Source organism: Puma concolor, chromosome A1 (genome assembly GCF_028749965.1).
Source record: "Puma concolor isolate L17-30 chromosome A1, mPumCon1.1.hap2, whole genome shotgun sequence".
Taxonomy (NCBI): Eukaryota; Metazoa; Chordata; class Mammalia; order Carnivora; family Felidae; genus Puma; species Puma concolor.
Window position 1 is genome coordinate 186,584,987 of NC_141667.1, and position 23,790 is coordinate 186,608,776.

The 23,790-nt window shown below is 34.0% G+C and overlaps 1 pseudogene; it reads right to left on the bottom strand.

Moving 5' to 3' along the window:
- Positions 1-451: 451 nt before the first annotated feature.
- LOC112860772 (small ribosomal subunit protein eS6 pseudogene) lies at positions 452-1,126 on the bottom strand (annotated as a pseudogene).
- Positions 1,127-23,790: the final 22,664 nt, after the last annotated feature.

Here is a 23,790-nt window from a genome sequence, read left to right on the forward strand (position 1 = left end):
CATTTCTCTGAGAACCTTCAACATGTTTTTAGTACCCTAGTTTGAAGCCAGCAATTATATCATGATAGAATATTTTGAAAAATTATTGTTATTTCTGGCACATTTGAAAATTATTTTCTATTTTATTCAGTTACTTTACTTCCCAAATAATGCCAGACTACATTGCCCTTGTAACAAATGTAAACACTGAAAATGAGATAACGCCCTTCTGCTTAGCTTGGTTCACTCATTTAAGTTATATACTATGAAGTGGCATTGCAGTATTATGGGATTTTATACAGATGAGAATAAATTGAACTCATATGTTACTGTGATAATTTTTGTTTACATTAGATATCATCATTTAAATCTTTTCCAAACTTTTGAATGTGATGCTAATTATGATTTGAAGAATATAACTGGTGTGGGCTTTTTTTTTTTTTTTTTGGATGTCTGATTTTATTTGTTACCCTTAGAAAATCTTTCCTCCCCCACTGAACTCAGACTCAGAGGTGGAAGCTCTCAGACAGGACAGCCTTTGTCTCTTGCCAATCTGTTCCTGGTGTTTTTCTTTGGCCTCCTTCATTCTCTTGCCCAAAGGTTTAGCATATTCTGCAGCCTCTTCCTTATTTTTCTTAGTACATTGTTTCTTCAGAGCAACACACGGATGTTACATGGAGTAACAATACGCTGAATTTTGGAAGCTTGGTTGTAGGCTTCTTATCTTTATTTGGGGGCTTTCTTACAACATATTGGCAGACATCATCGTAGATTGAAAAGTTTGCAGATTCTTTTTCTCCCCTTTTAACAACGACCAAATTGAGAACACTGAGATTGGCATCCACAATGTAACCCCAAGCAGATTTGTGCTTTCTTTGTCCAGGCCTCCTTGGTCAGTAGCAGGAATGCACCTTACTCAGCAGCAGGCAGACATGGCCATGGGTCTAGATACCCTGCTTCATGGAGAAGTCTTGTTTGTCATTGCCATCACTGATTCAGACCTCATAACCCTTCCATTCTTTACCCAGAGCATCAGCAGCAACTTCTGTGGCCATATACTTCCATAAAATGTATAAATTTTGAGTTCATCATCCACTTCAATAAGTTTCTGGAAGGCTGTAGCTGGGAAAGAAATGTTCAGCTTCATCCTAGAACAGATTACCACCTCCAAGGTGCCACAAGATGAAGACATGCATGGGCTTCCTTCTGATATATTTTGGAAACAAGGTGTATTTGTAAAAGCCACCCATTCATATATTTTGTTCAACTTCTTTTGGAAGTTTTTTTTTCCTTTTCCTTTTTCACTTTGTAGAAATATTTGATGCATTCTGCATAGAATTTTTATATATTCGTTGGACACATTTTCTTCTAGGCTTTTAGTTATATATATTTCATTTGTAAAATATCTTTTGAAGTATAGAAGTATTGATTATTTGACTTGTTAGTTTTCTTTAGTCGAAATGATCCATCTTTTTTTGTTTTAATGAGAGCAGGGATAAGGTCTCTCATGTTTACAAATTCCTAGTATTTATACTAGACTTCAGAACAAATTAAACTTGCAAAACGTATTTTATGAGAAAAATAATAAATTATCCTATAATATTATAGATTTACATTTTTCTTTTTTTAATGTTTATTTATTTATTTTGAGAGAGAGAGAACACAAACAAGGGAGGGGCAGAGAGAGGAGAGAGAGAATACCAAGCAGGTTCAGTGCTGTCAGCACAGCGCCCGATGTGGAGCTCAATCCCATGAACCATGAGACCATGACCTGAGCCAAGATCAGAATCAGGGACTTAACCAACTGAGCCACCCAGGCACGGCTATAGTTTTACATTTTTCAAACTTTTTTGTTTTTAAGTTAATTTGATTTTATTTTTGATAACAGTGTGAAATAGGATCATTTCCCCCAAATAGGTCCTCTCATACAATTTTATGAATAAAAAATCATTTACCTACAGATTGATAACACTATTACACACAATTTCATTTGTCAAAGAAAAATTATACTGTATAATATAAGTTAAACAGGCAAGAGAGACTTAAAGAGGGAGACTTTATTTAGAAAAGAAGGCAAAGCAATAAAGGAGAGAAACTGAATCCAACCTCCACTGAAACAAAAGGCAGAAGTTTTTAAGCACCGAAGTGAGTTAGTGGAAAAGAACTGGAAGACATTAGGGGAGAAATTGGTCAATGTAATTAGGCCAATGTGTTTGCTAATTGGTGCTTACTGAAATAAGGCTCCTATCCACCCACAATGACTGAGAGACAGGGGCTCCATCTCTCTTGATGACCACATTTCATAGGGATACCTCCCAGGTCCTCAAGAAAGGCATTTCTGGGTTGTAAATTAAAAAAAAAAAAAAAAAAAACAAAAAACACATCTCAAGGAGCAGAGAAAGAATTTAAAAATTTTCTGATGTAAATGTTCTGAGAAAAGGGAGATCAGGATCCTAGATTCAAGAAGAAACCTGTAGAAAGTATAGTCAAGCTGAGGAGAATGTTGCAGCTGTCTTGGTCACATTATAAATTAAATCTCTTTCTGGACTCTATTCTGTCACATTAATAAAAGTGTTTATTTCTGAATCACTTCTCATTAATTACTATTGCTGCTGATACTTTACCATCCAGACATCAAAAACTCCTTTTTGTTTCCTTCTTCTTATCAAACTCTTTTTTTGACAATTTTCTTGTTGAAACGAGGTTAATTCCAGTTTGTAAAGTTCTTTGAAAGATTGTGTTGAGTGCTGCATTGAGTATAAAAGACACTGATGCTCCCTTTATACAAATTCCATTCTTCTCTTATTCCATGCTAACACCCACCATTTTTCCCAATACAATAATATACTCTGCTAAAGAGAAAAGGCAAAACATTTGTCAGTGTCAGATAAATGCTGGCCAGTGATTAGTAAGTGAAATTCCACTGAAGTATCTGGGATAATTTTGTTTTGTCAGTCTGGGTTCTACTGCTTCCTTATCATTACTTCATTTTTTTTTTCCTTGCCAGGAAGGCAGGAGAGAAGTTGATGTTGGAATGAACATCAGCAGTCAGAGTGGAACCACCCAAAGATTCACACCACTACATCTACTCACATTTTGTTCCCAGCTGTTAACCTAAAAATTACTTATGCTCCACTCAAAACCAAACCCTTCCATATGTACCCTGGATTCTAACCTCTTTCATCTGCATAAGGACATCAATGAAAAAACACTCTTTTTCATACATAGGTTTATGAATTTATATATATATATATATTCATATATTCATATACCTATTATATACCTATTATACCTATTATATAATATATATATATTCATATATTCATATACCTATTATATATATAATAGGTATATATATATGTAAATATATATATATAAAATAGGTATATATATGTATATTCATATATTCATATGAATAATATATTTATTCATATATTCATATACCTATATTATATATATGTATATATATATATATATATAATAGGTATATATATGTAAATATATATATATATATAAAATAGGTATATTTGTATATTCATATATTCATATGAATAATATATATATTCATATATTCATATACCTATTATATACATATGTATATATATATATAATAGGTATATATATATGTAATATATATATAAAATATGTATATATGTAAATATGTATATATATGTATATATTTATAATAGGTATATATATGTAAATATGTATATATATATATATATATATATATATATATATATATATATATATATAGGTATAGGTATAAGTATAGGTATAGGTATAGGTATAGGTATATTTTCCCCAACTATGGCTATAAGTATTTGATTCCCCTTGAGCAAAACACATGTCAAAAAAAATAAAATAATTATGTAATTTTATTAGCATCAATACTTTCCCCATTCCTGCCTAACTGAACACCAATCTTTCAACTTCACCACATTATAAAGACTGTGTAACTTATCAAAATACCAATTAATCAATGCCACTAAAACTAAAGTCAATTCTCTTAATTTTTTGCACGATATCTCAAGAATACTTGATACAGTCCTTAAATCTATTCATTTCTTTTTCAGGTCATTTTATTCTCTTAGTTTTCCTTTTAATTCAGTAGATACTCCTTTAAAAAGATTTGTTTTGGTTTCTCCTCTTCTGTACAACCTTATATTGTTACACTGTTTCAGAGCTCCATTCTTTTTTTTATTTTTATTTTTTAAGATTTATTTATTTTTGAGACAGAGAGAGAGAGAGCATGAAAAGGGAGGGTCAGAGAAAGAGGGAGACACAGAATCTGAAACAGTCTCCAGGCTCTGAGCTGTCAGCACAGAGCCCTACGCGGGGCTCGAACCCACGGACCCCGAGATCATGACCTGAGCCGAAGTCGGACACTTAACTGACTGAGCCACCCAGGCGCCCCTCAGAGCTCCATTCTTAATCCTTCCTTCTACCTGCATGTATTTCTTGTAGATAAGTTTCTGTACTAAGACTTTAAATGACATCTGAATAATCATGACCTCCACTTTTTATCTCTACTATAGACAGTCCCAGACTTGTATATGTATCTCCTTGCTTGAGTTTTGTCTAACGAGTGTCAGAGTGAATTCCTGACCTACCCTGACACTACCCAGCATCCTATCCCAGTTGATGGCAACTCTGTCCTTCAAATTGATTACACAATAATTTGGAGTCATTGAGATTTCTAACTTACATTTACAGAGCTACAACCAGCCCTCAAAAGGATTCTGTTTATCTTCAAAATATGCTTCTGCTGAGATTAATGCCAGAGAAAGATAGAAGGAAACTGGGATATTGATCTTTTCATGGAACAGCTTCACAAATCATTATAGGCTCTGTCCAGAATTTTTGAATGAATAAACTCTGATTTTGTTATGTTACTGTGAACACATATATATCATAAGTCATCAAATTTAATCTTAAGTGAAATAGAGAATTGTTTTCTGTACAATATTTAGTGTATCCTTCCATGAACATCTTATATATCTCACTGTGTCCTTTAGTGATACATTCATACTTGTCTTTATTATATTCTAGTATAATTCCTATAAAATTATCCCTGGAAAATTCATAGGTGTTGCTGTAATTACTAATACATATACTTTTTCTTCTTTTATTTTTTGTTAGATTTTTAAAATGTTGTTAATAGTATACTAGTAGTGTCCGAGTGGTTACGCATTAGCTTGGCCTTTCAGCATAATATTTAATAGAAGTCATGATAGTAATGTTTATATCATGTAACTTAAAAAATATTAAGTCTGTTACAAATCATGATGTTTTCCATATTAAGACTTTATCAAATAAGGTCTCTTTTGCTAACTAGTTTTATGTTTTATTTTCTTTAATTATTTTTTTCTGTATTTTAAGATAATCTTAATTTATCTTCTTTAACCGATGATATGATAAATGTACATTTCTACCATTCTGTGAGTGTCTTTTGTTCTCAATTAGACCTTAACATAAAAGACTCAGGGAGAACTTGTATATACTTATGTTATCTTGGGTTGAAGTTCTTTTTTACTCAACCATATTGTCTTGTAAGTCTAGTGTATAAACACTCTGCTGTCTGCCTACTCGTGTATTCTACCTTTCCCTTAAGAGTGGAACAGTGTAGGGTCACCTGGGTAGCTCGGTTGGTTAAGCATCCAACTCTTGATTTCAGTTGAGGTCGTGATCTCACAGTTGTGAGATTGAGCCCCACGTCAGGCTGAACTTGGAGGCAGCTTAAAATTTTCTCTCTCTCTGCTCCTCTCCCCTGCTCACTCTTTTTCTCTTTCTAAAAGAGAAAGAAGGAAAACAGGGAAAGGAAGGAAGGAAGGAAGGAAGGAAGGAAGGAAGGAAGGAAGCAAGCAGGGAAGGAAGGAATGGTGGAGGGTGACTTGGAGCTAGAACTTTATCCCATCCCAACTCACTAAGTGGAAACACTATCGTCTGTGAACACATCTCCTCATTGAAAACTGCTAAGAATTTAGAAAATTGTGAACAGATTAGGGATTTTGTCTGATTTCCTTGTTATAAAAATATCGATATGATTATAACCACATTTTGAAGATTGCTGATTCTAGACTGGTGTTAATGATAGACAAATTTAAATTGCAACTTTAGACTGTTCTTATTTTCTAAGCCACATTTATGGAATTAGCTTGCACAGTATTCCATTATCTGTCTCATCCTTACTATGTCATGCTGGATCCATCATTCCAACATGTTTCATGCCAGTTACCAAATATATCAGACCTCCTGTCTTACCTAAGTCTGAATATAAAAGTAACAGTGTGTGTTTGAATGTATGTTTGTCACATGACTAAAGAAATATGTTTTGTTTTCACTACAAGATCCCAGTAGAATTTTAACAAATTGAAAATTTAAGATTTTGCTCTCAAGCAATTTAATAAATTAGTCTTTAATATTTATATTGTGCATTATTTAAAAAGCCTTGCACTTTCCACTCTTTGGCTGTAATAAATATATAAATTTGATTTTACTTCAATGAGAAATTCAAGGATTTCCTAACATAACCTTGCTAAATTGTTTTCTCATTGGTGCATGGTACCTGTTATAAGGCTAGTGGTTGTAAACATTTAAAAGGCATGGACATTTCAAATGTGAATAGGTCACTTAGTAATTTGCAATTCTTCGCTTTCAGTATCTTTTCCTTAAACTAACACTTCCTATATTGAACACTACTGTAATACAACAGACCATTCATTTGTCAGGCATCCCAACCACTCTGATGAAAGACAGAATGTTAGGATATCTAAATTCCAATTAAATGCACTGCTGCACTCTAATCCTGCATTCAAGAAACTGGGAACAAGAGCCACATGCTGTGACCTAAATGATGCTTTGATTGATAATGCATGGCCTTTCCTCTAATTTTTAAACATGTAACTGAAATGGAAAGATACTGTAATCATAATCAATTTGTGCTTGAGAAAGGAACCATACTTAGAAGGCAAATATTACTTAAGCAGATTTTTTCAGGGAGGGAGTTTGTGTATTCAGAATTTTTCATATTATATGAAGATAATGTAGCAATCAGTTTTTGCTTTAAGCTGTGTGTTTAAAGTCTTTTGTAAAAGTTCTGTTTCCATCAATGAAAAATGAGGTAGCTGAACCCAGTTTGCTTCTTTTGTTACTGGAGACTTCAAATGAATTACCACAGGAAAAACAATGCTAAATCATTGATTCAAAGTGAGAATAATTAAATGAGACTTAGTGAGTGAGAAGTGATATGAAAAAGAAAGAAACTTTTAAAGAATATTTTATTTAATGACAGATTATTAATTTGAAATATAATTAAAATATTAAAATGCAATTAGTTTTGAACATCAATTCCTAATATTTATATTAAAAAGGAAAATAAAGAATAGAATACTTCCAATAGTTTTAGATAATAATTTGGCAAATTTCATCACAATAACTTTGGAAAGTTGTTTTGAGTTATTTTTAAAACTTTTTAAATAAACTATTTTGATTATCTCATTTGAAAACCACTAATGGACACAAATATTAAAATTTAGTCACGTGCAATTTGAGATGATCTCCACAAAAAACATACAGCTCATGTTTCATGGTAACAGATGAAATTGTTTCATTAACTCTTCTTGATGAATGCTAGCTCAGAATTAGACTGTGTGCTCTGCCTAATCAGTCAACCCCCTACTTTCCCTCTCCATTGCTTCCTGTTCTAACCTTCCTTGTAGTTATGAAAATATCCACACCCAGGAATAATGAATCTGAAAATAGGGAGTGTTTCTATATTACATTTAGCAATAGAAAATATTTCAGTGAATTCTTCCTGAGTAATGTATCCAAGTGAATTTTGTATGTGTGTGGTTTAATTTTTTTTTTTTTTTCGCCTTATTCTAGCAACAATTCCAAATAGCAATTTGTTGTTTGAAGAAAATGAAAAGTAGGCTGGGGGTTCCATTACATACATTGTAGTAAACCCAATATATTATAACATATTATCAATGCAATACAGTTATAACAAGTTATCACTATTCAGTTGAACTCCACACATTTATTTACCAACAACATTTTGCTAGATGATCAGTTTCCAAATTGTTTTTCTTGGTGACTAGCTAAATTGACATGTTGTTAACACACTTGTTTCCTCACTCCCTTTTAACTATTTCATATATTGAGGGGAGTTTTTAAAAGTTTGACTAATTCTTTACAACAAGAAATTTGGAAATTGTTTTCATTCTATTATAAAATAGTTTTATAAAATTTTCATATTATATAAAGAACTTATGGGAGCATTATGGACAGCAAAAAGTAAAGAAATGTTGACTACAACTGTCCAGATATTTAGTTCCAGCTGTGTAATAATTTTGGCCAAATCATCTTAATATTCTCAAAATTCTGTTGTTTTATGGGCTCTGCTTTTAAAGTTTTCATATTTACAGTGTGTGACTTTCAAAGTTTCATCCATGTTTTCCTTTTTTAAAGATATATTCAAATATTGTGATGGCTGAGTACATGCAAATCATTGTTTCTCTTTGTAAAGAAAGAGTGTGTAGAATGTGTACTTGCAAATATTTCAATTGAGAATTAGTATGCTAAATTATATTGGAATATAATCACACTGTGAATTAATGAAATAATAGAGAAATGTGAAAAATTACTTGCATTTTCCAAAATGGAATTCCCAAGACGTTTTTCAGAAATATTTTGGATTAAAAATGAGAACTTGGCTCACCAAATGTGATTAGATAGAGATGTTTTCAAAATTTACAATAGTCACTTTCATTGGAGTTATAAATCTTAAAAGTGACTGATGTCAACTAAGTAGCTTTACCTCTTTAATTTAGCCATAGATTTTCAAGGAAACATTTTCATTTTTAGGTGTTTCTTTATTGATGGAATTTATATTTTGCCCATAATATAGGGAGTATGGCTTTCTTACATTATTCTAAATAAAAATTTTTTGATGAATTAAAAATAATTTTAGTTTTTATCTTTTTTTTAAAAATTTATTTAAACATCAGTTAATTAGCGTACAGTGTAATATAGAAATGTCTCTTATAGCATCCTGTATTGGTGGGAAATACATCATGCTTAGAAATCTTAATAATTTATTAATGTGAAAACTTTGTTGTGACAAAACCCTAGTTTTGACCCCAACTTTGACTTTATTTAATGTACATGTAACATCATTAGGTCACATAAACCTATTGAGCCTTTTTTGGTGAGATAAAAAATTTTGTTGTTTTTATTTCACTTGATTTTTGTAAGAATCAAATAATGCCAATACAAATGATTTGTTTTTCCTTACTCAAAACTAAAACTCAACTTGATCAGTATAAATATCCTTAGTATGTTTGAGTATTTCAACTAGGAATTCAGACATTCACCCACACACACACATACACACATTTCTTTGAACTATGACTATTTTCAAACATTGTAGGTTTCATCCTAGTTACAAGCATCAAACAGAGAGATAATTGGAAACTAGCAGTTCCTGCTAAATATGATTCCCTTTGAAAAAGGGCAGTGACCTTTTTTCTGTACTCATCGTGAAGATTCCCTGGTATTGGTCTGTGTGTATGGGGGTCAGGGGTAGGGAACGTAGGGAAGACTTTCTTAAATATGCTTAACACATACCATTTTATATTTGATCTCTAAATTCTTTTGCTCATGTGTTTATTTATATTTTTTTTTAATTTTTTTTTCAACGTTTATTTATTTTTGGGACAGAGAGAGATAGAGCATGAACGGGGGAGGTGCAGAGAGAGAGGGAGACACAGAATCGGAAACAGGCTCCAGGCTCTGAGCCATCAGCCCAGAGCCTGACGCGGGGCTCGAACTCACGGACCGCGAGATCGTGACCTGAGCTGAAGTCGGACGTTTAACCGACTGCGCCACCCAGGCGCCCCTATATTTTTTTTATATTTACACCCAGTCTTCTATTAATGAATGTCTCTGGTTCGAGAATTGCTCATTCCAGAGAGAGCTTCCACTATGTGCTACACGATGTGAACCCAACACCACCATGGGAGAGGCCTGGGCACTGAACCTCCTCCTCCATCTCATAACCTCTCTCCACTTGAGTTAATTACCCCCAAGAATTCAGTCTTATTTTTCCTATACTCAAATCTCTGCCAGGCTACCTCAAATATCAGAAACATTTTAATAGTTTCAAACTTAGCAGTAATCTAAAATTCTTCTCTTTTAGGAATTTGCTTTCATAGGAGGCACATTTATCAGTACCTTCCCTGCAACTTTGAGATGGAAACAACCAGATAGTGAAGGGGTGGGGCAGAATTTACAATGCAAAAACACCCCTGCAGCATGTGTTTTTGAAGAGAATTTAAATAAATTGTCAGCTACCTATTTTTTTCTCCTTGGAATTATTTAGAACTTTTAAATAACAGAATTATGGAAGACTGTTGCCTGCTTTTTTTCCCCAAAAGGCATATAAATAAGTTAGAAAATAATCAGTAAGATTAAAAAATAGATGTATGGTGCATTAAAGAAAAATAAGAAAAGCCAGAGGTAGTGTTAATATGCAAATACAACAGTCATAAAACATTCTACACATTTGCTAAAATGAACCACAAATTTGGTTGTAAAATTCTTGACTGCCAAAGCCAAGATCTGTATAGAGATTTAGAATGTCCCTATGGGCTAACAACAAACAGTTCCTCAAGAGAAGCACAGCTCTCCTGATACTAAGACAGAAATAAATGTCTCCTGTGGGTCCCATAATGGAAGGATCTTAGAAGTGGTAGAGATATTAGTGTGCAGCAAGTCTAAGAGCCTATTCAGTTCCCGGATTCATTCTGCTTCGGTCTTTCTAAAACATCATATCTCTATTTGAATGAGCTCATTGGCAGAAAGCTCAGCACTAATAAGGTATTTCATTATTTAGCAGACAATTTCTACTTTTTAAAAATGTATTTCTTTTGTTTAGCCTCCTTCTATGTATAATGCTTTAGTCATAATTTTAATCTCTGGAGCAGAGTAGAACAAGAATACTCTATATTCTGTTTTTAAATAATTTAAGAATAGCTGCCACTGCTCCCTTATTCATGCATACATTCATTAAAAATATGGATTGTGTTTCTAAAATTTACTGGTGAATATAACTGTGAACACTGATAAACAAGGCTCTTACTTCCACTAGGTTTTACAAAAGAAAAAATATATATTTTACATACCTCTTCCTTGGGCTGAATATCATGAGTTTACCTTTTCAGAGGTACTCTTCATCCTTTGTTTCCATGCTCTGTGCCTTGGTAGCTGACTTGATTGGAATGTCTAAATGGATCCTTTGCCTTTGGGATTCTGGATGGTTAGGGTTCAGACAGTGGCAAACAATAGGAAGAGAGGACTGAAGTCAGTTATTCATTTCTTCAGTGAACTCCCTATGAGAACACCATCGACTGGCTTCATCCATCAACCAAAGGTCATAATTTCTGCAAGGCAGCTTTATTTCCAGTGTTTCATTACCTATCCTTGACTAGGATACCCCACTCTTCCCGCCTCAATGGTACTCAATTTCCCTTGTAGTTTTCCCATAGGTAATAGTTTGAATAGTTTTTTAAAAGATCTGTGTAACTCTCCTAAAATTATTAATTTATTTGTTTGTTTCACCCTATGACTGTAACAAGGACAATTTATAATAACTGCAATAATGTCTAATATGTAGTAAAGGCATCTAGTAAGTTCTGAATAAAGAATTTAGGGGGAAAAAAGAAAAACCTGAAATTTAAGTGTATAGATTTCATCATATTCTAGGTCTCTCCCTTCTCCTTTTCCTCCTTCTCCTTCTCCTCTTTTTCTTCCTCCCTTTCACTCGCTTTCTCTCCACACACACATAACCACATACATGTGTGTATTACATTGAGAATCTTTGTGATTTTTAGTTAGGATCCTGGTATTTGTGATTTATGTGAATTAATAAGCAATAAACTATGTGCTTCTTCATTCAACCAATTTCTTTTCTTATTAATATTAATGCATTATAGAGAAAACTTTAACAGCTCAAAATTAAATTAACAGAAACAATTCATATAGTCATAAATACAATCATCATTAAATCCTGGTATCAGTTTTTCTGGGGATAATTTAATTTGTCAAGGACATGCTTAAAATGTGATGTCTAAAGTTGTGTAATATACATCTACTCAAAATGCAGTAGTTGTTTCATTGTCTTTAGATGGGTGTAGTAATTAATTGTCTAAAATACTTATTTTGGTGCACCTGGGTGGCTCAGTCAGCTGAGTGTCCACCCTCAGCCCAGGTTATGATCACTTGGTTCAAGAGTTCAAGCCCTGCATCAGGCTTTGCACTGATAGTGGGGAACCTACTTCAGATACTCTGTCTCTCTGTCTCTGTCTCTGTCTCTGTCTCTGTCTCTCTCCCTCTGCCCCCAAAGATAAATAAACATTGAAATTTTTTTATATAAATAAAATAGGGGTGCCTGGGTGGCCCAGTTGGTTAAGCGTCCCACTTCATCTCAGGTCGTGATCTCATTGTTCATGGGTTCAGGCCCCACGTTGGGCTCTGTACTGACAGCTCAGACCCTGGAGCCTGCCTTAGATTCTCTCTCTCTTCCTCTGCTCCTCCCCTGCTTGTGCTCTCTCTCTCAAAAGTAAATAAATAAACATTAAAAATTAATTAAATAAATTAAAAAATAAATAAAATAAAATGCTTATTTTGATTTATTTACGTATGGATGGCAAAACATAAGAATAGGAAAAGTTACTGATGGAGCTAATTCAGTTTTTCTCCTCAAATGTTCACATTACATTTTAGTTACCCAATCTTAATAGGTAAGTGATTGTAACAAATATCCAGCGAGTCAATTTCTTGATATGAATCCTTTCATAATAGAATATCCATATTTGATGAAAACACACTTGATGTCTTTTGATGAATGAAATTATATTATAAAATACATCTAATGGAAATACTTCTATGCCCTATAAGAGTGAATACCTGATTTATCATGATGCATACTATATGCATAATGCATACACGGAGTTTGGAACATACTAAGTGTTCAATAAATATTTTGTAACTTATTGATTAAAGAAGGATATGTTTGTTAAATGATTGCCATGTGTTATGGAGGTTATTAAAAACACGAACTGTTCCTTGAAATAAATGGAGATTTACTGGTGTACCATATTTTTAATTGTCACCTCATTAATTTGGAAACATACAACACATGGACAAAGGGATTAGTATTGTGTGTTCCTTTGAGTAAGTAGTTAAGAGTGCAAAACAAAAGAAAATTATACTCTCAAATTGATATTTTATTTGAAGAGAAAAATAAAAGAGAATATCAGTATTGTTTTCTTTAATGAAATCAGAGGTAAATTCAGAATTATGGATGTAAACTTATCAAAAACTTGGAAAGTTTTACCAAATTCAAAAACATTTAGTTGTGGTTATCCTCTGTTTACCCAGAGAAAATTTTTTTATCATCTAGTTCACAACAGAGTGAATAACTGGACAACCAACAGCCCCCTCTGCAGTTTCCTAAGATGGTTGGTTTTATCACCAAATATGAAGGAGGGCATAGTCGTGTTCTTATAAAATAAAGCAGGCTACGTCTTTGAAGAATGGCAACTGGCATCATTGAGAGATGGAACCATAGTCTAGTGGTCTGCCAAATCTTGATGAAACATGCTCAAGGGCCACAACTTCTTGCACTTAATGTGATTTTTTTTTTCAAAATCTGGCCCACTTGTGTTCTTCCTTGTTTTTAATCCAGTTGGGTGTGGATTTTCTCTTATTTGTAATTGGAAACATTGTAATTTATATGTGTGATACTTTATTATAAATTTTAACTTAAAAAAGTTAAAACATTTTTTAAACTATTATCTTCACATGATCACTTCTAAGTGAGGTTAATTCTACCCAAAATCATAGCTTCTAAAAAAGGGGAATGACTTGTGTTAAGGATAAGTAGGGTCTGTATAACTCTATCAGCCAAACCCATGTTGATAATAAATCATATGTCTTAGTAAATACTGCTTTCTTAAATGTTAGGCATTTACTAGTATGGCCGCAGTTTGACAATGGTCTTCAGTTTAGAAGCAGGCATAGATTTTGTCCCTTTGCATTTGGTACTTTAGGCATGTCCCTGTCACTCAGATAAATAGCTTCATATTTTGTTCAAATTTAACTTGTCTTGAAGTGTAGGGACAAAGTAATATAATTTACTATTTCTCTGAAGAAATGTAAGCATGAGTTTTAGGTAGAGAATTTTTAATATGAGTTGCTTATGAGAGACTTGGCGTGTCAGGATTCTCTTGAGTCTAATCTGCTAAAATTCTCACCTTCATGTCTCAACTGGCACCAACTTCACATTTCATGATGCTTTTCTTCATCTGGATGAGCCCAATATGGCCTAGCTCCATATACCAGTTGAAAAAGTGTGTTAAGTACTAATAATACATGAATGCTTGACTCTATTTAGTAGTTCTTGAAAACTGTTCATGCTCTAAAACCCATCCACATAAATCAATATGTAATATGTGTTCCAAGAACTGTGTGGAAGAAGGAGGAGTTATTTTGGGAGCAGGAGGGCCTAGTTTAAAAAATCTATTATGACAGTTCATAAGCTCAACCCTGTTACACAGGAAACTACTTCTGAAGTGGGTGAAAGTATATTTTACAACTTTGGATAGAACTAAAAATTTAAGAATCTAAAGACAGCTACTTTATGAACACCTGTTTTATGACATAGATTTGGCTTTGGATGAGAGGTGCATGAATGTAGGGGAGATAAGTTCACTCGTGAAGAGTAGTTTATGTAGGTATTTGGAAAGAGTTGAGCTCCTTCTTCATTGGAGTGACCACTTCACTAAAAGGTCAAAAGCCAGAGGGGATACTGACTCTCTTTTTATGAGGTAAGCCAGTGTTTTGAGACCAATATCACCCTATAGTATCCTTGTCATAAAGCTAACTATATAATTTAACTTGCTGAAATATTAAATAAATTAAAAAGTCATAATCATAGCAGACACTTATTTCCAGTTTTAATATAGGATTTACCTATGGTTTTCTCTTTCACGTTTGGTCTTACTATGAGAGTGTAGAGCAAGTCTATTTGACAGACACTCTCAAACTTCCTTCTTAAAGGCAATCTTATTACAGAGAGCTTTAATAAGCAACACAGCCTATTCATAGAAAAATATGTAATTTCCTTAACAAATATAACTTACTCTCCAGAATCAGAGCCCTAATTTTTTTTTCTGGAGGTCACTAAGTAAATTATGATTTTTCTTTGTTTCCTTTTTCCGTTTTTCCCTTTGGGACACCAGATTCTTATGGTAATATTTGAGAAGAAATATTTGAGAACTTTTGTAGGAAATATATTCTTACAAATAGAAAAATAATAGCATATAATACAATTAGCTGATAGAGTCCTTAAGATTACTGAACAAACGGGGGCACCTGGGTGGCTCAGTTGGTTAAGCATCTGACTTCAGCTCAGGTCATGATCTCACGGTTTGTGAGTTCGAGCCTCACGTTGGGCTCTGTGTTGACAGTTCAGAGCCTGGAGCCTGCTTTGGATTCTGTGTTTCCCTCTCTCTCTGCTCCTCCCCCCTCACACTCTGTCTCTCTCTCTCTTAAGAATAAATAAAGATTAAAAACTTTAAATTAAAAAATAAAAAGAAGACTGAACAAACCTATTTCAAGTTGTGTTTTCAGGAATTATTCCAAGAGCCGTGTGACAGAGTTTTGTCACAAAGGTATTATAATCAGAAAGCCTCTAGATGATACTAATCACAACAAGTGCCACACTAAGAAGCTAAGATATATAAGGTGGCCAGTTCCTAGTTGAGAACTTAAGTGCTTTTTTCAGGCCTGACCATAGGCAATTACGAAGGATTCACCTGAGAGTCCTATGAAAAAGCTGCATGCTCCACACCAGGCCTTGTGCACAGCCCCAGCCCTGAGGCCTATCAAACTGCCAATCTTTTGTCTGCCCTCCCTCAACAGATAGAGAACCCACATGACTGCGCTGATCCACCTGACCCTCAACCCCTGACTACTCCTCAGGGGAAAATGGAAAAGAGGGTGTCATTGTTTTCTCCAGTTTTAGACTGTTGTTTATATCATCTCAGTAAGTGGTTAGCTCAACTGCCATTTTTAGTTTATGGATTCAGTTGGCTACTCTGACACCTGAGAGCTCAGCTTACTCTCTCCCTGCAGAGCTGACCTCCTGACAATGTGGAAATCACCAGAAAAAGGAAGCTATTAGTGCAGAATGTGCATTACTAGTTATGCTCTGTTATCAGCACATTGACTGGCCCAGATCTAGCCTCTCAGCACTCATGAAACAGATGTCTGCCCATTGAGACATCCACTAATGCTGACACTGAAACTCCCAAAACATGAACGCTGCCAGGGAGTTGAGAGAAAAGCAGTAGCAGACGCCTGGCTTCTACATAATGTTCACTTTCCAAGTCTTATGACTACATCTGATTGGCCAAACCTCAGATGCCCCAGAATCCTAACTCCAAAAGAGACTTGGAAATGTAGCTTTTACCTGTCCAGCCTTTAAATTACGGAGAGAAACACTAGTAAGAGAATCGAATAGATATGACAAAAACTATACAACACAGTCCAAATGGCAACAGCATCCTCACAAAAATATTTTTTCACAATGAAATTTCAAAATAATATCACCTGACTAAAAAAAATGAAATGATTTCTAAAGTAATGAAATAGCACTCAGCATTTCAACTCTGAGTAATTATTCCTCACATAATTCAGTCAAAATCCCTTCTACACATACAGTGTACTATATTTAAAAAGTAGAAAGTAAAAACCCACAGTACGACATACACTGCACAGCATACTAACACAATTAGGGGATAGCTCTTGCCATGACAGTCTTTCAACTTTTACTTCATTTTTGAGAATACTTTCATTCAAGTTAAAAATCCAAGTTGAAAAAAAAAGTTATTACTTATTTCTTTATTTTTGAGAGAGAGAGAGAAAGAGAAAGAGAAAGGAGAGACAGAGAGAGAACAAGCCAGGGAGAGGCAGAGAGAGAGAGAGAAAGAGAATTCCAAGCAGGCTTCATGCTGCCCGTGCAGAGCCTGATGCAGGGCTCAATCTCACAGACTGTGAGATCATGACCTGAGCCAAAATCAAGAGTGGGACTCTTAACCAACTGAGCCACCCAGGCACCCCAAAACTGTTGCTTTAAAAATGTTCTACTCTAATTTAGTCTATGTTCCTTTGGGTGAGAATTCAATCGTAGTTTGTATCATTTTCCTTCATGTGGTATATTTTCCTTGCTGTGCTCACAATTGCTTTGAAAAAGTTTTCTTTATATTTCCTTTATAACTGTGATGTGTTCAAATGTGTGTTTTCTATAGATTTATCATACTTGAGGTTCACTACAATTCTTGGACCTGAGGACTGATTTTGCAAAAAGTTTCCAAAACACACATATGCCCCCACAAAACACATTAGCTAATACAATGTTTCTTTCCTTTCCTTCTAGAATTTTAATTACATTTAGGCTTAATATAATTCCACATAGAAGTTCTGCTTATTTTTATACAATTCTTTTTTCTGGCTCTGTGGGATTCTATTAATGTACCTATCTTCAGGTTGGCTAATACATATGTACCTGTCTTCAAGGTCAAGGATCTTTTTATTGCCAGAGAATAGATAATAAATTTTTTATCTCAATTATATATATATATATATATATATATATATATATATATATATATATATATATTCAATTTAAGTTTTTCCATTTGGTTCTTTTGTAGAATTTACATATTTCCCTTGAAATTCTCCACTTTTCACTTGTTATATCTATCTTCAATTGAAGCATTTAAAAATATTTTTAACAATTATTAAAGTATTTTTATTTCTAATTCCAATATAAATATTGTTATTTGGTCCACTTCCATTGACCGTCTTTCTCTTTTTATCATGGGTCATATTTCCTATTTTTTTTAAATTGTATTTTTTTAATCTTGCATTTTTAAATGTTTTTATTTATTTTTGAGAGATAGAGAGACAGAGCATGAGTGGGGAGGGGCAGAGAGAGAGGGAGACACAGAATCTAAAGCAGGCTCTTGGCTCTGAGCTGTAGGCACAGAGCCTGATGTGGGGCTCGAACCCAGGAACTGCAAGATCATGACCTGAGCCGAAGTCGGACACTTAACCCAACTGAGCCATCCAGGAGCCCCACAATCTTGCACATTTTTATGATGTGTAGGTAAAAATTCTGAATTCTGTTATTTTTGTTGAAAAGTGTTACTTTTGGGGGGTCAGTTGCTAAATTTTTGGTACATCCCCTTGATACTGTGAGGTCTTTCTTTTGGGTGTTGTCCAATAGTATAACCATTTTGATTTTGCCCTTGGGCTTAGGATGTGTCATTGACTCTGGGTCTGGAGTTCTCTCTTATTGAGCAAGAGAGCAGATGCAGGATTCAGAGAGGCTACTGTCTGGGAGGAGACAAGAGCCCCGAGTAAGGGTCCTTGCTGTTTTTATTAGGATCCGAAGGCTTACAAGCATGATGGATGTGTACAAAGAGACAATGAAATTGTAAACAATAACTCACAGGTGTGAGGAAAAGGGGGTTTTGAAGATATGCAGTTTTAGGGGTTTGGGTCAATACAAAACAAAATCCTGGAGCCGGTGGGAAAGTTGTTTACAGCAGACATAAGGTACCACCTCTGTTTACCTAAACTGGCCTAGGGGACAAGAAAGACAGAGCATGCTACCTCAGGGTCAACAAGGCACCTTCTTTTGCTAGTTAGCTCCCCTCTGGGCATCTTCGCCCTACTTCCATCTAAAGTCCTGTTTTCCTACTTTTGCCCTTCCTTCCCATGAAAGCAGCTTTCTGCTATGGTACTAAGTTGGGGAGTGTTTCCACCCTGAATACCTAATCTTGTTTACCTCATTTTGGATGCTTCCATCCTGAGACTTCCTATTCCTATACCTTTGTCCTATACTGGGGACCTTTGCCCTGTTTACCTAATCTTGTTTACCAAATCTTTTTACCATACTTGGGTATGTTCATCCTGTGGCTTTCTAATTCTTTATACCTTGTTAACCCACCAGTGAAAGCTCAGGGAATTCCTAAGCTTATCCCCCACAAAGATGCACCTCTGAGCTCTGTGATGTGTTTCTCTTAAATTTAGATTATCTAGAGTTTCAATAGTAAGTCCAAAGTGTTCATCAAAACCCGCTAAATTGGCAGTAATTGATATCCAAACTCTCTTTCACAAGCTTTGGGCAGCTATTAAATTTATACATATCACTTTTAGGCTTCAAGTGTTGATTTCTGCTATATTTCTTAGAGTCTCACTTTGTGAATGCATAACTTAAAAATTAGCAAATCTTTTGAATTGAGTTTGACACATGCGCAGCTCTGAGTGGCTCCCTCTTTTCTAGAATCTCCCCTGTGATTCTCAGCAGTTCCAGCTCTGATTCCAACCTCTGAATCTTCAGTGTAATGAAGCTGCTGCTTTTCTCTTGTACTCTTTGTCGTGGGCTCTATGTTATTCGAGGAGTACACTGAAGTAATATGCCAGTTAAACCTGAAGTCCCCCTTGTTTTCTCTCCTCGTTTTAAATGATATAACCTGTCTAATTTTCTGCCTTTTTGTTTGCTTCCTTATGCCCTCAAACATTTGTTTAATTTTATTTAACCCAGAGTTTATAAGTGTTGTCAAAGGGAGAGATAGTTTGGTGTAATCTTGTTTTTTTCTTCATTTCCAAAAAGAGAACAATTTTTTATTATTTTCTAATAACACTGGAAATATTTCATTGATGATATTTATCAATGTTTCATCTACTATATGTATAATATCTTATTATATTATCATGAAAAAAGATAAAGATGATAGAATGTGGATATGGATGAATATATGAAAGTCCAGGGCATCCCTTTCAAGGATGAATCTTCAGATTTCTGTACTCTACACATGAATATAATTTTCTTTGACCATTAAGAGATATTAATTATGCTCTGATTTGTACAAACATAACTATTCATATTGCTCACCTAAAAATATATAGGCAAATGATTTTTGTTTACAATGATATGTTTTCTTTCCAAAAGGAAGCATTCTAGTATGAATAAAACATTAATGTATCAAATATAACATGATAAAAAATGAATTTAAATTATTTTGGAGGCAGCAAAACAGAGAGGCAAATAGATTTGTAATCAGCCCTCATTAGATGTTAAAACATTGGCTAATTATTATATCTCACTGACTTTTGTTTTTGTCTATAAAATGGAAATTTTCTTATGATTATTGTGAGTCGGCACTAGGTAATTAAGTGCTTTTCATATTGCTTCTCACAAAGTACATACTACATAATATATTTTTAACCCTTTCCCAATTAAGTCAGAATAATTTATAAGAATATAGAAAATCAGAGTTGCTTCGGGGGCTCAGTTGGTTAAGCATTTGACTCTTGGTTTTGTCTCAGGGCATGATCTCACGGTTCCTGAGTTTGAGCCCCACATTGGCCTCTACACTGACAGTGTGGAGCCTGCCTGGGATTCTCTCTCTCCCTCTCTCTGCCCCTCCCCCACTCACTCTGTCTCTCTCAAAATAAATAAATAAATTTTAAAAAATTAAAAAAAATAATATACAAAATCATATTGCACGACTAAAAATGCATATGTTTATGTGTGTTTAGAAATAATCATTCTGTAATTCTTGCTAATTTTTTAAACCATATTGTCCATTAATTAACATCACATTGTTCAACCCTCAGTGATTCTTCAAATTATTACTTTGTGTTCAGAATAAGAAAGTTGTATGTGACTAATGCAGTAAACAAACTGATATCAGCCAGATTTTTAAAAATTGCTCACTTAAGAGTCTTTTGTTTATCACCATAACATTCCTTATGGGAGGTACATTAGTCATGAAAATAATTGACAATTAAGAAATAAATGTGCTCTCTATTGCTTTAATTCATCACAAAGTTTTTGATCTATTTCACTATCTATAAATATTTAAATTTCTAGTGACCTCTTTCTTCAATGATTTATTGTTTATACATCATAAATTGTCCTATTATCTATCATTATGAAACAGATATGCATACGTTTCAAGAGTTAACTGAAAGTCAGCTTGTTCTCATCAATAATCATCATATTAATCATTGTCAAAAAAGAACAATATTAAATTCAAGAGCAGTGTAATTTATTTGAAAGAGACTTGAAATATGAATTAACTAGCACTGCTTCTGCTTCTGATTTTTCTGCCAATTCAATAGAATAATATTAAATTTATCAAAATCTCTTTTTAAGATGTAAAGAAACTTATGCTTGGTGACATTAAGGGATTTGTTTAATTACCTAATGGAAGTTGTGGAACCAGGATTTAAATCCAAACCTCTCTGACTACAAAATATGTTTTTAAAGATATATTTTAAAAGGTATATAATAAAGCCAAAAAATAAAAATAACTTCCTTCAAATTCATGTATCCATCTAGCCTGCCCAACTTCCTGAGCAAAGGCTATTGAAAAGGTCTAACCCTCATTCTCTCTTGTTCTGCCTCCCACTTCATTTTCCAATTTACCACAAAATAGTTTGCAGTCACACACCTCCAGGATTACTGATCTCTTCAATTCTAATTGTTAATCCATATGTAACAAGTAAGATGTCTTAATCTGTTAAAACAACATCAGGAATCAACCAAACAAGCAAAAAAAAAAAACAAAAACATTACTCACTGCAGTTTATGCTAACCATTTTATTGTTGTTTTTTTTTTAATTTTTATTTTCTATTCTCTCTCCGCACTCCCCACCCCTACTTAACAAGGAATCTGGAGGCAGGTAGCTGCTATTATAAGTAAAATAGCACAATGATATCAGAGCTGGACCTTGTCAATATCTTGGCTTGTTCTTCCACATCAAATGCTGGCTGCAACAGTTTCAGATAGTATATCAATATTCAACTCCAGGAAGGATCACATGAAGTTTGTCTGTTACCCCTTGATTCAAGTGTGCAAAACCACTCTCAGGAAAGCTCTCCAAAGGAGTTTTCTCTTCTATCTCATTGACCCAAACTGGGATATATGGTCATTCATTGCTTCAGTGGAGAACAGGATTCTAATTTTTTCCTATATCTTCAGACTAAGATTCACTTAGCAAAGAAAAAGGTGGGAAGATGCTATTAGGTAGACAATTAACAGAATCTTCACAATAAAATTATTTCTAGACTTTCTCTTAGTGGCATTTCTTTGTTTACCTCATTGTCATTCTCTCGTTTTATGTTCTATGATCCCAGGTGCTCCTTCTTCCCACTTTTCTGGTTGTTCTTTAGAATTTGCATTGTATTCTTATTTCCTACCCAAATCTATTTCCCCCTCAGAAATTCAATCCTAGATTATCTTCTCACTCTTCATGTAGAATCATAGGAGTTCCAATGATTCCATTTGCATACGCTCAATTTCCAGTTCACTCTCTCCCATTCATTACTTCCCTAGACTCTGGAACAATAATCTGCTGACATGGGCCCCAAGCTAAAGAGGGCCCACTTCTCTCTCTGTCTGTCTCTTACACACACACACACACACACACACACACACACACACACCACTACACCACACAGAAACAAGAGTAAAGAGAAGAATATATTTCTTTACTTTGGTTGCTCTAAGTCATTGAAACAGATGTTGACTGCTTAAAAATGCTTTGAAGAGAACAAGGGTACACCACTAGCAATATTGGAGAGAGATACTGCTTCAGAGTTCAGGGAGGATTTAACTGGCAGAAATGAAAAGATATTTCATTTACCTTTTCAAATCTTTCCACTTAGACTGCATGAACTCAGTGATTCTAGTATAATGAAGTGTTTTTTTCCAATAGTGCCAAGTGTCAATTTTCTTGCTTCTCTTTCTGTTCCGCATCTTGGTCCCAGTGGCATTCTGTTAACATGGCATTCACAACCATTGAACGTGGTGGCTCAGAAAGATTTTAGAATATTAAATAATTAATCTCAGTATAGTTAGATAGCCAGATAGATACAGCATACGTGAAGAATGATACCAATGCTTTTTTGATAATTGGATAATGTTGAATACTAGAATTATGAATTTAAATTAGATAAATATATAATATAATACATTCACATTTTTCAAATACACAACTAAAATTTTAGTGGTATTTAGTGAACTTAAAATGATTGTCTTTGACATTATCTTCATGGCTTTAAGAGAGAGGATAATGAGAAATGAGTTTTTCAGCAGCAACCAAATTTTGACTAAAGTCCAGAATCTTTTTTTTCAATTGGAGGTACATAGTTTATATTTGTCACTGTGAGACACAGGATCAACAGATAGCTATTAGAGTTTTTATATCAATCAAAGATTACATAGAATATTTTCTGTACTTGTCTACATTTTGAATATTTTTGTGGCCACATTGTATCTTAACCTGTAGTTATTCCCAAAACACTCAGTGAGGATGATGATTAATTACTGTTGATGTAATAACATTTACTTTAAACAAGATGCTACTAAATTATTCAGAGAAATAATGGTGCCTTTCATATAAAATATATATATGTGTGTTTACACATATACATATATTTTCAGATATAGGTGGGTGGAACAAATAGGATAGGTGAAGGTAGTCAAAGGATATAAACTTCTAATTATGAGATAAGTAATTTGAGAACTAACGTACAGTATGGTGATTATAGTTAGCAACACTGTCTTGTATATGGGAAAGTTGCTAAGAGAGTAGATCTTAAGTGGTCTCACCACACACACATAAATGCTAACTACGTGTTTTGATGGATGTGTTAATCTTATTGTG